Here is a 15,578-nt window from a genome sequence, read left to right on the forward strand (position 1 = left end):
ACCCTTTGAAAGACTCCTGCTGCCGGTAGTCTTTTCATGTGTATCATTCACTAATTAATGTATAGGCTGGTGAATAGCGCACAATCTCAAGAATCTTTTCCACTCGAGCCAATTTTTGGCTGCATTTTCATATCAAGTATCTAAAAGGGGGAGTACAACAAACATCAGCATTCGGTCGATCCTCTTACTCAACTTATCTTTAGTACAAACTGAGGTTTTATCATGCAAAATCGTCATCAGTGACATGCTGACCTGTGTCATTACCAATGTCATCCTATGTGGCAAACTACAAAACCTATCGGAGGGAGTGATTGGCTCTAGGTGAATATCTAAGTATAAGTTCCATATCGGTGTAGAACAGTGAAGGAGAGTGTTAGGGTACTTAACATCAGGTGGGGCAACTAAGCCCTCCCCTTAAAATGGCCCCTATGAACGTCACTAAATACACAACGTTCCATTGGCTAGACAAAATATAGGACCCCTGATTAGACAGTCCTCTACAATTGGTTGGCTTCTAACCCCATCAGTACTTTTCACCTACATCTAGCAGCATGCAGACTGAACACCCAGGTGCTGATGGGCTCGTTTTAACACTAGCTTCCCACCAATTAATGTATCAATCCATCATCACCTCAATGGTCCAGTGTCAATTAGTGCTTTGAAGTTTGGACTTAAGTTTGTACTGTGCTCTGAGAAATTTAAGAAGTGCAGGCACAGCCTGCCATCGTGCGTAGGTGTGACCACCTCGATCGGCCAACTTCCTTCTTCCACGTGACTGGACACCATGAAATTGAGCCTTTTTGTGTATTTAATATTATTTTCTAATAGCCCTATGACGTCTTTTGTTTTGCTCAAGCCTTCCAAAGAGGAGTCTCTGTTCTTTCACACAATTTGTATCCAATGACAGCCAATTCCAGTTCTGATTAGACCTTGGCTTCTTGGTTCATCCAACTCCTTCTGCTGAGATTCACTTGTAAATTCAATTAGCTTTTTAACTGTCACACCCTGAAGTGAAGCCTTCTTGTTGACGTTCAGCACTGGTTATTATGCGTAGGGGAACCTTCCATCTTTTACTCGTCCATATGCATCTATATAATATATTGGTGCTTGCCACAATTTATTTACTATAAAGCTTGAAGCTAGCTTTTAAGATTAATTTGCTGCTTTTGTCCCTGTTGCATCTGTACATGTTTAAACTACCTTAATATCTTCATCTGTTTCTGTGGCATAAGCTTCTTCACTTCGATCCCAAGATGTCACTTATCCTTGGTACTTTCTTGATGCCTAATAGAATACCTGCATTCTCTGGTCTCTGCATCTCTTCTGTGAGCATCATCTCTTTCTGTGTGACGTCACCATTCATCCTTGCCCTTCATCTTCTCTGCTTCTTCAGGAATCTCATTTAAATGGCCATCATATTGTCTTGCATGCAGGTACGGTTTTCTCAATGAGTACATTGCCTCCCAAATCTTCTTAGGTATAGGTACTCTCACTGGGACTGCACAGAGTCTACACTCTGGCCTGTGTCTGTTCAACTGTTCCGTGTATGTCTCATACTCTGGTTTCCACTCTATAGGTAATAGAGGTAGGGCAGTTGGGGTAGGGGTACTTGGCTCCTCCTCTACAGGTAGCATCCAAGTTATTAGTACTACAAGAAGTACCAATTATAGAGGCACGGTGCCTGGTTCATTGTGGGCTATGTATGATAAGGGCACCTTAATTCCAGGCACAGAGCATGTGACTAGAGCTTGTGGATCCAGATCCCCTGTAATGGAACGATAATCTGAGCGACATTCAATGCTTTCAGCAACCATATATGGTGATCCAAGGACTTAAGTATCCTAACAACAGATGGAAAGAGACCATACTCAGCTGCATGGAGGAGGGCCTCCTAGGATACAAAGAGGAGCTCCTGGAACGAGTGGAAGCAACCTGCGCACAAATATGCACATAGCACGTTACAAAGTTGACATGGATTGCATCAATAAAATACCTTCCACAGTGAAGGTAATATCTTTGTTGGCTCTAATGAATGCTGCAATAATACCCTCCTGATCCTAGACCTGAAAAGAGGCACTACAGCAGTGATGGGTTTCTACTGGGTCTGTCTCCAACAAGCATACTTGCACCTCCCACCATAATGGAGGGGCTACTGTTCACTGGCAATGCTGCATTCAACACTATTAGTAATCCCAGAAGAACATTTGCAAGTGGGAACGATACCTAATACAGCCCCAACCGTTTCTCCCATGTTTGAAGAACAGAACCCGTTACCACCACCAGAGTTTCGCATTCTACCCAGAAGAGGGCAATATGAATAGCTGCAGAGAAATAAGAGATCAAACTACCTATCTAGAGACTCATACTCATTGCTCGCGGAAATCCCTGATGAATATAGACTTTTCAGCTCAGCGGAAACCTTCTTCCCTACTGCTAACCAGCGTGCAGGCAGCACCCAATGCAAAATGGCTTCAAATTGTACGCTGGGAATTAATCCAGTTGGCAAATGACACCGAGCATGGGTTCGACATCATAAAGGTTGAGCTGCCTGAGGCTGATGATGATGCAGAACCTCGAAATCCTCGATATGTTGATTACAATGGAAGGGGGCGTGTGCCGAAAAATTGGCAATTCCTACTGCACATTCACCACTCCCGAAGACGTACAGAACGGGTCATTATCTCAAAACATTGCAGGTGTGCATGGTCTAGGAGTTTGCATGAAAGAAGAAGGAGGAATTCAAGGACATGACTGGTTTGACTTTGCATTTGATTGGGCCCTGTCTTGGTTGGGTGCCATCATGAAGATGCTGGTGCCCGTCATTGTGTTCATCTTGGTCATCTTCTGCACCTGCCAAATGGGTCTCTGGTGTTGTGCCAAAACAGTGCCTAGTAGTGCAATGATGATAGAGTCAATTAGGGTTTCAAAGGTACCTCGCAATACAAAAGATAGTGAAATACAAACTGACCACCCCACCCCTCACATGGTCCCCATCCCCTATAGCGATGAAGTAGATCATCTGTATCACACCATTACTTTTCCACCCCTGACCATAACAATTATAAAGAAGTATGGGTGGATTTGGCAGGAGATGGGGTATGTATTTACACAACATGCACACCCGAGTAGTATGCGAGGTCAGGAGAGAGTTTACGATCCGTGTGTAGGGCCAGGATACCAGAAAAGGGAACCCCAGCATATGAGGAGGTGGTGAGAAGGGAGAATGAGCGCATGCATCCGGGGGTTGTTACGGTAGAAGTAACGAAAGGGGTGAATGTTGGGAAGGGGGCAAACCGATCCCACCCCCCTTGGCGCTTTAAGATGAGGTGAGCCCCATTGGAAGAACTGTAATAGACCAGAGGGGTGTCCCTAAAAGTCCCCACACAATCATAATATTGTATTTGACATAGTCCACGTAAACAAGTGAACAGCATTTTTGTAGTTATTAGTAATTATAGTTAAAGCACAGGACCTGCACGACCATGCAGTAGCTAGTACATTAAACAAGGGCCGCAAGCATAAAGGGGAAATCTGGTTAGGCACAAGTGCTGATGAAAGAGGCCCACACCGCCAGCTTCCACATAAACCCTTCTTTGTTCTAAGATTGTTGCCAATATGTGTGCTTTGAAAAGATTGTGCCCTGCAAGGTCATGAGACAGTACTGGGCCCCTTGGTCTATGTGTTATCACAAACAGACCAAAGCAGGCCTCCAACCCCAACCCAGTTAACTATAAGTTATGGCCCCTACAACTGCCCCAGTCCTGAGACCCCTGAATTCCAAGACACCAGTTGACATCAGACCACTGATATAAACCAATCACCCATAAAAGATCTGAGAGTATGGTCATCCCAAATTTATTTTATAATGACATGATTTGTAATTCGAGGTACAGGGAGGGATCCATTATAGTTCAAAAGCGAGGTTCGAAGCCTTGTGAGCTGGTGACGCAATCAGGAGTGAGTGAAGTATTTGCTGGTCAGTTTAACCTCAAGTCTCCCCATGTGCCAGTCTTTGAGCATGCCGGGTGCACTGTATAATAATAGAGTAGCACTGTTCACTAATGTAGCTAAATGCTTCTTTGGCCTTAGTTCCCTCAAGACGATGAGCCCAACAGACCCCATGCGATGGAAGACGGATGAACTGGGTGGGACCTATGACTTGGCATTCCCTATGGAGTAGGCCGACCATGTATAGGGTTGTACCAACCAGCCACAGAGATTTCCACTGTATACAATGACGTGATCTATGATGCTGTGTCTCCTTTTAAGCTTTGCTTGCACACTTTTTGCAGAACATTCCATGGCAGCAGAGTTATTTGCTGACACACCTATTTTTGTAGAAATAAACACTTGTTATCCCTGCAAGAGTTTCTTCTGCCTTTTTTCTTAGCGGTTTGTATTTTTTCTAGGTGTGAGCATTTAGGGGACTGGCTTCAATGGGAACGTGCAGAGTTAAGCCGGTCCTGAGTTCCCCAATGCGTAGAATTTTAGGGGTTTTGTTGTGATAAATTTCTTAGCCAATGTCTCCTTCACAATCATTTCACCTACAATGTGTGCCACAACATAAAATACAAAAAGTAACCAAAAGGATCTTAAAGCTTTTCCCATGTAACATTCAGGAGTTCTGGTGCTCATGTTTCACATTTATAGTATTTAAAACAGGATTTACTTCCACATATCGCGCCAGATAATGTAGTGAAAATAAAAGAAATGTGTCCAGACAGGTCAATATATTTTTTATGCTGCCAATTTCCTCCTTCAGGCAACAAAGACAAATATCCATGGTCATGAAGTACTGGATGCAAGCAAAGACAAGAACAAAATGTAGCATTAGTAGATTTGTTGAATTATGTAGGTGTGCATGCATGTTTTTTTTGTTAAATACACATGCATAGTTTCCAGTGTACATGTAAAACTAAAAGATATGCATGGGTGGCTTGCAAAGTTGTATTTTAATTTCCAAACACAACAAATATACGTGTTTGTGTTACCTATCAACCAACTCTGAACAAGCATTGGGAGTGCCAACAGTCTTGGTTTTGGTGTAGACATGGGAAAGGCATTTGCCAAGCACTGCTGTTTTGCTATTAACTGGCTATTCATGTAGCAGCTGCAAAATGGTGCGAGCACCTGGACATATAATAGCAGTACAAACGAGGTGATAGCTGGAAGGTTTCAAATTAATCTTAACCTCTGGCATGGCTCTGAGTAACCCTCCAGCCCATCGTTCTTCACCTGCCAAGCCATTAAAAAAGGGGAACGAGCATATGCAAATCAGGCTTGGTCCCACCCCAAAAGGGGCAGTCCAGTCCGAACTGCTTGGTCACACGAGACCACAAGCATCCCCAGCTATGTCTCAGCCTCATTGGGCCGCATCAGTGAGGAGTAGCTTGGTTCTCTAAGCCCAGCAGGCACCGGACCCAAATCTGGGCATACCTGTCCCACTCAGGATGATTATAGAAAAATAAAAGAGGTGATGGCTGGAAGGTTTAGAATTAATCTTAACCTCTGACTTTGCTCTGGGAATTCTCTGAGTTTTGGGGGTCGTAGTGATCATATAGATCCGCACGGAGTGCACGTTATTGATGTGGTCATGACTTTCCTTGCAGGAAAAAATTGCACAGTGTATCTGCATGGTGTGCTAAGGCATGGCTATGCTTATAGGAGTATGAATGCTACTCAGCCGCTTTAGGCTCGATTTTATATGCTCTTATTCCCACTGTTTTTAATTGGTTAATGATTGGTGTCTAAGTGTGCCTTGCATTATTTACTGTACCTCGCCTGTCAATTACAGCTTTTCTGTAACATCTCTTTGTGAGCTATGATAGATGTGCAGTCCTCTCTCTAGCTCTAACACACAAGGGGTTCATTCCGAGGTTGGAGGTAAGGGAAAAACGATGCCGGTAAAGGATTACCGGCATCGCTTACCGCTATGGGCTATTATGACCAACCATCCCGCTATTTACGGTACACTAAAGTACGATGCCGTAAATAGCGGTCTAGGGTCGCGCGCACGACACACCATGCCGATATTAGTGGCATGCCGTAAACCGGAGCTGATCCCAAGTAATGCGGACATGCAAATAACGCCCTCCTGAAGCCCGAAAAGTACCTTACCGGCATGGAGTAAATACCGGCATCTCCGAGAAGGTGTTAAGAACCCTGAGCAGTGTTTCCAAGAGCCACAGGTGCACACAATCAGCACAGGTGGAGGCAATTGACACTGGAACAGCACAAAAGGAGCACACCCACACACCACACCCCCTCCCACACCAAGATGATACCAATAGTAGTAGCATTACTGGAGCTGGAGGCCCTGCTTGCAAGGCAGCAACAACAACAACAACAGCAACAACAACAACAACCACAGCCCCCACCACAGAGGAAACATAGGAGGAGAAGGAGGGTGAGACAGACCCAGCATGCCCCACCAGTGCAGCCACCGTTACCATGCTGCCAGCCCCCAATCCCTCGCATCACAGCCACCCCATTCAACCTAACACCAGAGCAGATCCACACCCTGTACCGGCATGGCTGTGACACCATCACCACCATAGTGGACCTGATACATGACGACATAGTGAGCCTCATAGAAATACGCACCACCATCCCCCCTCTACTGAAAGTAGTGTCTGTGCTCCACTTCCTTGCCACAGGCACCTACCAGCACACAGTGGGGCACATGAATAGCATATCACAACCCTTATTTTCCCGGATACTGAACCAAGTGCTGGATGCCCTCCTCAAGCACACAAGGGACTACATATCCCTACCACGGACTCCCAGGAGATATGCAATACAAACGTTGCCTTCCATGCACTGGCAGGCATGCCAAATTGTATCGATGCCCTCGACTGCACCCACGTAGAGTTGGTGGTCCCGCATGCCATGGAGGTGGTGTATCGCAACCGCAAGCAATACCACTCCATCAACGTGCAGATGGTATACAACGCAAGCAAGATCATCACACATTGCTGTGCCCACTATCCAAGATCAACTCATGACTCTTTGGTCCTGCGGAACACCACGCTACCACGCTACATGGAGCGACATGCCGGACGACGTGCCTGGCTGCTTGGTGAGTTGCCTGACTGGCCCATGGCAGTGCATTGGGGTTATGAGGTGGGTGCCTGCATACTCCAGCTGGGTGTGAAGGGGGGGAGATGCATACTCCATCTGGGTGGAAATGATGACACCGAAACACTGTGCCCAAAAGACAGTGAAACGGCACATGACTACCAAATCCCACAGTGATGAAGTAAGGCCAACACCTAACACCACATGACCAACAGGTGACCAGGCCACATCCCACAACACATGCACCACTCATCGGCGGCCCTCACACACCATAAGGGCATCTAGCAATATGCACTGCATATGCACTCTGTCGCTGCCTCCAGCATATCAACACACAGAGAGTCATCCATGGGAGTGCATTGAACTGAGCCTAACAGTGATACCACAGCACGGTAGGAATGTGCTACTGACAACAGCCAACACTCCCTAATACCAAATCTCACAGAACACAACACAGCAATGATCACACTCCAACACTGCTGCATGCAAATACGATCCACGTGCAAAAAGATGTGGGTGCACACCATAAACCATCCTGAGGATGCTACCCACTCCATCATCCCATTGCACAGAACACATAGCGGGGTCAGAAATGGGGCCAATGCATCCAGGGACATGTGCGTATGGGCAGAAATTACCTGCTGCCATGTAAGACTAGTACAGTTGTCTGCTATGAATGTACAAACACTTACCTTCATTCCCCTCTCATGCAGGTGATGGTGGCTATCCCTTGAAGGCGTGGCTCATGACCCCTGTCCGAAACCCACAGAATAGGCACGAGGAGGACTACAATCATTCCCATACCCGTACACGTGTTGTGATTGAACAGACCTTTGGCCTGTTGAAGGCACGATTTTGTCGGGTGGGGCACTTATCTACAGGCATGAGAAGGTGGCCAAGATCACCATGGCATGTGTAATGCTGCACAATGGTGGTCATTCCAAATGTGCATCCGTCGGAACGTACCCCTGCCCCCTGACATGGAGCTGCAACCAACTGATGATGATGAAGGGGAGGAGGAGGAAGAAGTGGCAGGACAGCATCACGGTGCCGATGCACAGGAGGGACGTGCCGTGCAGCAATCTTTGATTGGACAATATTTCTGACACACAAGTCAGCTGAGGGTGTGAGGATGTCAGGACATCGGGCACTGGGTGTGGAGATACATGTACACTATGCACTGTGAAGCATTAAATGACACATGCGCAATGATGAATGTCCACTCTGTTGTTTTTTTTTTTATGAACAACCGGTGTATTTAAATAGTAGGTTCAAATGTGAATAACAAACCCTCCACCACCCTCACCCCACTCCCCCTCCCCCCACAACTCCCAAACACACCCTCACCCCCACCGCCTCCCCCCACAACTCCCAAACACACCCTCACCCTCCACTACCCTCTCCCCACAACAACCCCACACTAGTCCCATAAGGACAACATAGGCCACACGTGTATGTCAGCATTGTCAATGTGCGCTCCCAGAGCCAGGGGGATCCATGTCATGGCGGCGCGATGTACACTGTGAGTGATGGAGCGAGCTGGTCTGGGTGGATGAGCTTTGAGAATGTGTGTCCTCCTGCTGGGGCTGTCGTGCAGGAGGTGCTGCCTCCAGGGCATCTGCAATCCGGCCAAGGACCTCGGAGAGTCGGTTTGTGCTGCTTGTGATGACCTCACCCAGTGCCCTGAGTTCATTGCGCCACTCCTCCCTGGACTCCCGATTGTCTCGGATGAACTCATTAATGAGGCCTGTGAGCTGCTCCGAGCGCTCTGCATCCATGGCTAATTTGGCAGATGTGGTTGGCCCGCTGGGAATTGGGCTTGCATGGATTGCTGTTGCTTCAGTAATGGAGGTGGATACAGGACTGGCATGTTCCAGTGTGGCTCCTTGCCCTGTATGCCCTGGTGTATCGCTCTCACCGGAGTCGCTGTATGACACCTGGGGATTGGATTGGGCATCAGGGGTGTGGACATTCACATCAGTGTCCTCCTCAGTAGCTACGCATACAGATGAGGGGCTGTCAGGGACATCGAGGGGGCCCGTGGCTACATCCTCCCCAGCCACACTGGTCTCCTCAGTGTGCGGCGTGGGGCATGTGTCCTGCACCAATGCAGGCTGGGGTAGGGGTGGAGTGGGGGTTGTGCACACTCCATGGGCCCTGCAGGAGCCTGTGGTGTGGCTTGCGGTGTCTTCCTGCTTGCAGGTAGAAGGCGGGCCCTGGCTTGGACCCTGGAGGTACTGGACTGGTTGGCTGCCTGGTCCTCGCTGTCATGCTCGCTGCCTGTGGGGGTGGAAAAGAGAGACGGCATGAGCAATGTTTTTAGAATCTGCATTTGGACATACGTACAATATCACAATGGGATTCTAGTGGGTTATCTCCATTTGGGTGGTGAGCGGCACATTGATCCATGGTTGGATGGTAAATGCATGCATATGTCTGGGTCACTCATGTTGGCCGGGTACTGTGCTGGCTCACATGCACAATGTTTACATCACCTGCCCTGTGTGCCTCACGGAATAGGCCTCTTTGTGTGGTATGTGCCATATGGGTTACAGCCCTGCACCTGGCATTTGTCTGGGTCTCACTTGATTCGGCATTATTGAAAGGGGGGGTTGGCCAACCACGACGTGACACCTTGGCCAGCCCATGGCAGTACAGACTTTCATTACAAATACGTTCTCAGTATTGACTTTGGACACTCACCTCCATCGACGGATGACGTTGTCCCGTACTCCATGTCGCCAACCCCTTCAATGGCTTCTGGGCCAATCATGGCCGCACACGTCTCCTCCCACGGCATCAATTTGATGGGGGAACCTGGCCCTCCTCCTGTCTCCAGGGCCTGACTTCTGTTGGCAGAGAGGATGCTCCGCTCCCTCAGCCGTAGGTCATCCCACCATTTTCAGCAGTCCTTGGTGGTGCGGGGGGTGTTGCCCAGAGCGCTCACCTTCTATGCTACCATGGCCCAGATCTCCTTCTTCTTTACAATCTTCATCGTCCGCATGTCACTGCTAAAAACGGTGTCCGAATGCTCGTGGAGAGTGTCCACCATGATCTGGAGCTCATCCGGGGAAAATCGCTCCTTCCTGACGCGGCAGCTCCCTTTTTTGGTGCTTTCGGCATGATGGTGGTCTGGATGGGAGATGCCTGTATTCACTGGATGGCTCCGGGTCCTGTGCGGTAAGGATGGCAATGGATTGTGTTTTTAAAGCTGGCTGCCGTGCTCCTTCCAGTTCCTGTGCGATGACCCTGTTTCCGGTTCCGCTATTTAACGGTGAAAGTAAAAAGCGGTGAGCGCTGATTACAGTCACCGCTATTTACGGTCACCACTATTGCGGCTTTGCTCTATGGCGGTAGTGTTATGTACGGTGCGTTTGATGCCGGTAAGGGCTTTTTGGGCCCTTTTGCGGCATGGCGTTAGGTATGTTACCGGCATGGCGCAAAGCTCATGCCCGAGAGTTCGTAATAGGCCACTTTTAGCTGTCTATTGCCAGCTCGGACACGCTATTTGCACCATGCTGGTAATAACCGGTACTTACCTCCAAACTCGGAATGAGGGCCAAGGTCTTTGCCTCCCTTTCAAGCCGAGTCTGACACTAATGCGTCATTTCACCCACCCGTGCAGCGGACGGGCACAGCGGACTCGCTGTCAGCGTGCTGAAGGCGTGCTTAAGGCAAGCCCGTCTGTGCCCGGCCGTGCCGGGGAGGTGCAGGATGGGCACTACACTAGATGCTCTCTGTTATCCCTTGCACCGGTAGGCACCATATTGCCAGCTGGATGGAGGGATACATCCCCTCACGTCTGCTCCGCTTCTGGCAGCGCAGTGCTGGTGGAGGAGCCACACTACCACCCACCCTCCTTACTACTATTAAATGCACGCTCCCTGCCTGCTCACTCGGGTGAAATATATGACATTTTGATGAGCAGGTCAGCCAACGTTACTGTGCCTCACTGAGATTTGGCTCTTACCTAGCTCTTCAACAGCGCTGGCCATTCCAGCAGAATTCTGCATTATACACCTTGACCACCCCCCCCACAACATGGGGGGGCTGCAGTTATATTTCGTGCTGAATATAAGGTCACCCAACTGCCCTGTTCTCACAAACTTAATATGGAAGCACTCCTCTTTAAATGTGCTATCTCACCTACATGTCTGTGGCATTTTCTCCTCATTTCTAGTTTCTGGTCCCTCTGGAGGATTTGGGGAATCCTTTTTAGATCTACTGTCAGACATGCATATGCGTTATACTAACCTTATAGTGTTAGGAGACCTCAATTTGCGATTTCACGCCCCTAGACCTACTGATACAAATTCTCTGTTCGACAGCATATTTGACCTTGAACTACATCAATCAGTCCAAGGTCCTACACATAAATTGGGAAACACTCTCGATTTGATCTTCTCAAAAGAATCCCTACTCAGTCTTAGTGCCATTGAACCAGTGGTCTGGTCTGATCACTTTTTGATAACCTGTATGTTTAAGTCTTCTAATTTACCTACCAAGATCCCGGCACCTAAAGTGTGGCTATGCTCATGGCGCTCGGTTAACACTAAAAAGTTAAGCACACGGATAGCCTCTAGATGCAATTTTGCATCACCCATATCTCTGTCACTACTATCTCACATATTTCAGGATGCGGCAGACACATTCGCCCCTCTGAAACTGATACAATGCCGCAGACTGCCTTCGCAACCATGGTTCTCTGACCAACTCAGAACAGCGCAACTAAGGTTGAGACAGACAGAGCCAAGTGGCATAAATCTTATGATCCTCTTCTCAGAGAAACCTATAAATTATGTTTCTCTACCTATTTGGCGGATATTAAAACCGCCAAAGCATGTTACTTCTCCTCTAATATTGAAACAGCTTTGTGTCAGCCAAAAACATTGTTCTCTATCGTCAAATCATTGGCATCTTCGGATTCGCTCACTTCTAGGGTTAAACCAACTCAAGAATTATGTGACGGTGTTTCTCACTTCTTTCTCACTAAAATTAACGTTATCCGGACGAACATCGCAAATCAATAGCTACATCTGCTGATAATGTGAGTAGCACCCCTAATGTTACATCATCAGACAACATCGTTAAATGGTCCACCTTTCCATCTTTCACAGAAGGAGAAGTACTAGCAGCTATCCAAAAAATTAAATCCTCCTCTCTGTCTGACGCTATTCTAGTGGAGATTATGAAAGAAATTGCACCAGACCTTCTAGTAGCTTTAACAACTGCTGTAAATGACTCATGTCAATCGAGCAATATTCCACCTGAGTTGAAATCTTCTATAGTTGTTCCGCTTCTGAAGAAGCCCTCACTCGATCCAAGTGTCTTAGCTAATTTCTGACCAGCGCATTAGATTTAAGGCCCTGTGCATAGTTCACTGTGCCCTTCATTCTCAAGGCGCCAATTTCTTCAATCTAAATTCTCTCGATATCAACCTGGGCGCCCTTGCGTTCTTCTACCACAGATCTTCTTACAGTACCCAGGTTCCGGGTACTGGGATAGATGGCCGTGCCTTTTCCATCGCTGCGGCCAACCTATGTAATGGACTACCACTCCTTATTAGGAAATCACCGAACCACCTGGCATTTAGGAAAGCGTCAAAACTGCACTCTACTAGGCATGTACCTTTTTAGCTTGACATATGGTTTCAACATGGTCTCCCTCTCTAGCGCCTTGATACCTTCGGGCGACCATGCGCTCAAAAAATGAACCTAGCATAACATAACAATGCTCTGGTCGTGGTGGGGTGGTTGTCATAGGCTGAAATTTTGACCTTTTAGATGTGTGAGGATTATTTTGAGCGAGAATTTAGAAAGGGATAGATGGCAGTTACTGTATCACTTGCTGCTTAGGCAATGACATTTCATCTGTCTCTTTCACTGCTTCATCAGTCCCTACTTCCTTGGCATTAATGTTTCCCAAATAAAATGTGTAGAAGCCTTGTAACAGCTGGGGCCGTCAAGGGCCGAATATAGCTATCTCTACCATTATCAGCATCATCTGACCTGGTAGAAGTGGGAAGAGTCAAGCAATGTAGGATATCCCGCTCCTCTAAGCAGTGTGTTGTTTCTTCCACTAATTGGCTATACGCAATCAACTCATCTACTGCTTCTACCCCAGACAAAGAGGGATGAACACCTTACTCCCTTTTCACCTGAACATGCTGCAGCACGTGTGCATGTACTTATGCATCTTGCAAAACATTGGGATAGATACCAGAAAATACATAACGTGAAATTGATGGCTCTAAAGTGCAACATGCGAATCTGACATGTCAAGTCATGTGGTGTCCGGTCAAAGGACCGAAAACAAAAGGATCTAATACAATATTTGAGAGTCAAAAGGACCGAAAAAAAAGGTTTAATACCTTGTTTAAAATATATATATTTTTTTTGGTTTCCGTTTACGAAAAAAAGTGGTTTTTATACTAAAAACAGGGGCTTGGGGGGACCCACCCAAAAGAAAATCGACCATTTTTTTCAGTCCTTTTGATTCGAAACTATTGCATTTCGATCCTTTTGATTCGATCCTTTCACCTATAACCAAGTGATGTTACTCAGCGTCCATAATGCACTGTTCAACACCGTATTGTTTAACAGTGTGGTGGAGTGTCCAAAGTGTGGCAGATTTTGCCCTATATAGGGGACTCCAGACCATAGTCTGTGGGGGGATTGGAAAGGGGAATAGGGGGAGAGAATGAGGGAAGCTGGAGCTGATTTTAGAAAAAGGAATAGAGGGTGTGGTAGTCTGAATTTGTGTGGCATGAGAGCAGAAAGATCAGGGCATACAGCTGACCAGGAAAATGCCTGGCTCATAATGCCCCTAAGAGCGGGTACACAACCCATCAGGAGGTTTCAAGTACTTTCAAGTAGTACTGAAAATAATCACTGAGTGGTTGAGTGGTTGGCCTGTGCTGTGCTGCAGTGCACCCTTGTAGCATGGAGGCTAGATTGTCTGCTAGCTGTTACCATAACCTGCCAGACCCTAAACAGTAAATATCTGATATTGCCCAGTTAGATGCCAGACGTAACAGAGCCCACAGTGGACTTTGTGCACAGTGAATGGGGTGAACTCAAAGGGAAGAGAAAGGGGGAGTGAAGACAGTGACTCAGAGTGCTATGCCTGCCTGGCCATTGGGTAGGGTCCGGAGAGTGATAGGGGTGGAATGGTTGACTGTATCATTTTACTGGGAAAGAATTAATGGTAAGTGCCTGTCAAGACAGTGAAGTCACAGGAAATACTCACTTAAGGACAACAATCTGCCCATTATAAGGGACAGTCCTACACACCTTTGTGTGAAAGATTCTAGTGACTGGAGAATGCCATTGGCTCAGGCCTTGTCAGCAGCAACTACCAAGCCAGGTAAATTACACACACAAGGTGCAAGCCCTCTTTGGAGCTTCTGGACATCTCTGAACCTAAACTGTCTACACTTGCTCTTCATGTCAATCACCCACTCCCATCTCGATTGCTGAGCATTTTCTCCTCCCTAAGAAATAAATGTCACAATCATACATTGCAATAAAGCTAGCCCCTGGGAAGCTCTCAGGAAGGAAATGTCCTGAGAGCTTTACACTCAGTTGTAGTCAATGAGTGCACTCTTCAACCACCATGTCACTGGCATGTTCTCCTAGAGCAGCAAAACACATCACTCAAGCTAATCAATGAGATTTTTGATTGTGCCTCAGGCAAAAATGACAGCTACGTTTTAAAATCTAACATCTCTGTGTAGATGAATCAGTAGCCCTTAAACGATGTATCTCACTCGAACTGTGTATCCTAAGGGCGTCGGGGAAGTTCATCTTTCATTACTTGATTAGAATTCAGGTGATTATGAGTTTGAAAGATTGGGCTCGCCCAAGACTACTGTTTAGCTTTCGCTCCACCCTAAACATGACCGATTTGATACCCGGCAAAGGGGACCCACGTCTTTCCTTTATCTATTTACCATTAAAGTGAGTAATAGTTATTTGCAGCAATTCCAAACGGGAAACATTTCTGTAGCAAAAGCTACAACAAAATACTTCAGTCATTGTTTGATGGGCATCTTTTTATTTACTTGTTTTTCCTCTTTGATCTTCCCTCGCAAGATAGCATTAGTGCAATATTCTATTTATGTATAGAATTTGTTATACGCCCAAACCCGGAGGTATCACAGAATAGGTTACAGTAGTGTTTAACTTATCTGGTTACAAATCAAAACAGTGCACAATTGCGATTAGATAACATTACAAAACATTGGTAGCATTAGTGAACTGAACTTAGTTACAAAGGGTTAATTGATACAGGATAATCCGAGCTGAACTAACAAAGGGAGCAGGATGTAGAATTACTGTTTGTTAAAAAGCCAGGTTTGAATAAGTCTCTTGAAACGCTGATGTGAGGGCTTGTTCCTAATATGGGCGGAGAGAGAGTTCCAAGTTTTGGGTGCTGCTACTGAAATGCTGTTGCCCCCTGCCCTATTAGGTTTAAACCTTGGTAACCATAGTTGGGAGTTT

Source organism: Ambystoma mexicanum, chromosome 7q (genome assembly GCF_040938575.1).
Source record: "Ambystoma mexicanum isolate Mex_15411 chromosome 7q, UKY_AmexF1_1, whole genome shotgun sequence".
NCBI classification, from domain to species: Eukaryota; Metazoa; Chordata; class Amphibia; order Caudata; family Ambystomatidae; genus Ambystoma; species Ambystoma mexicanum.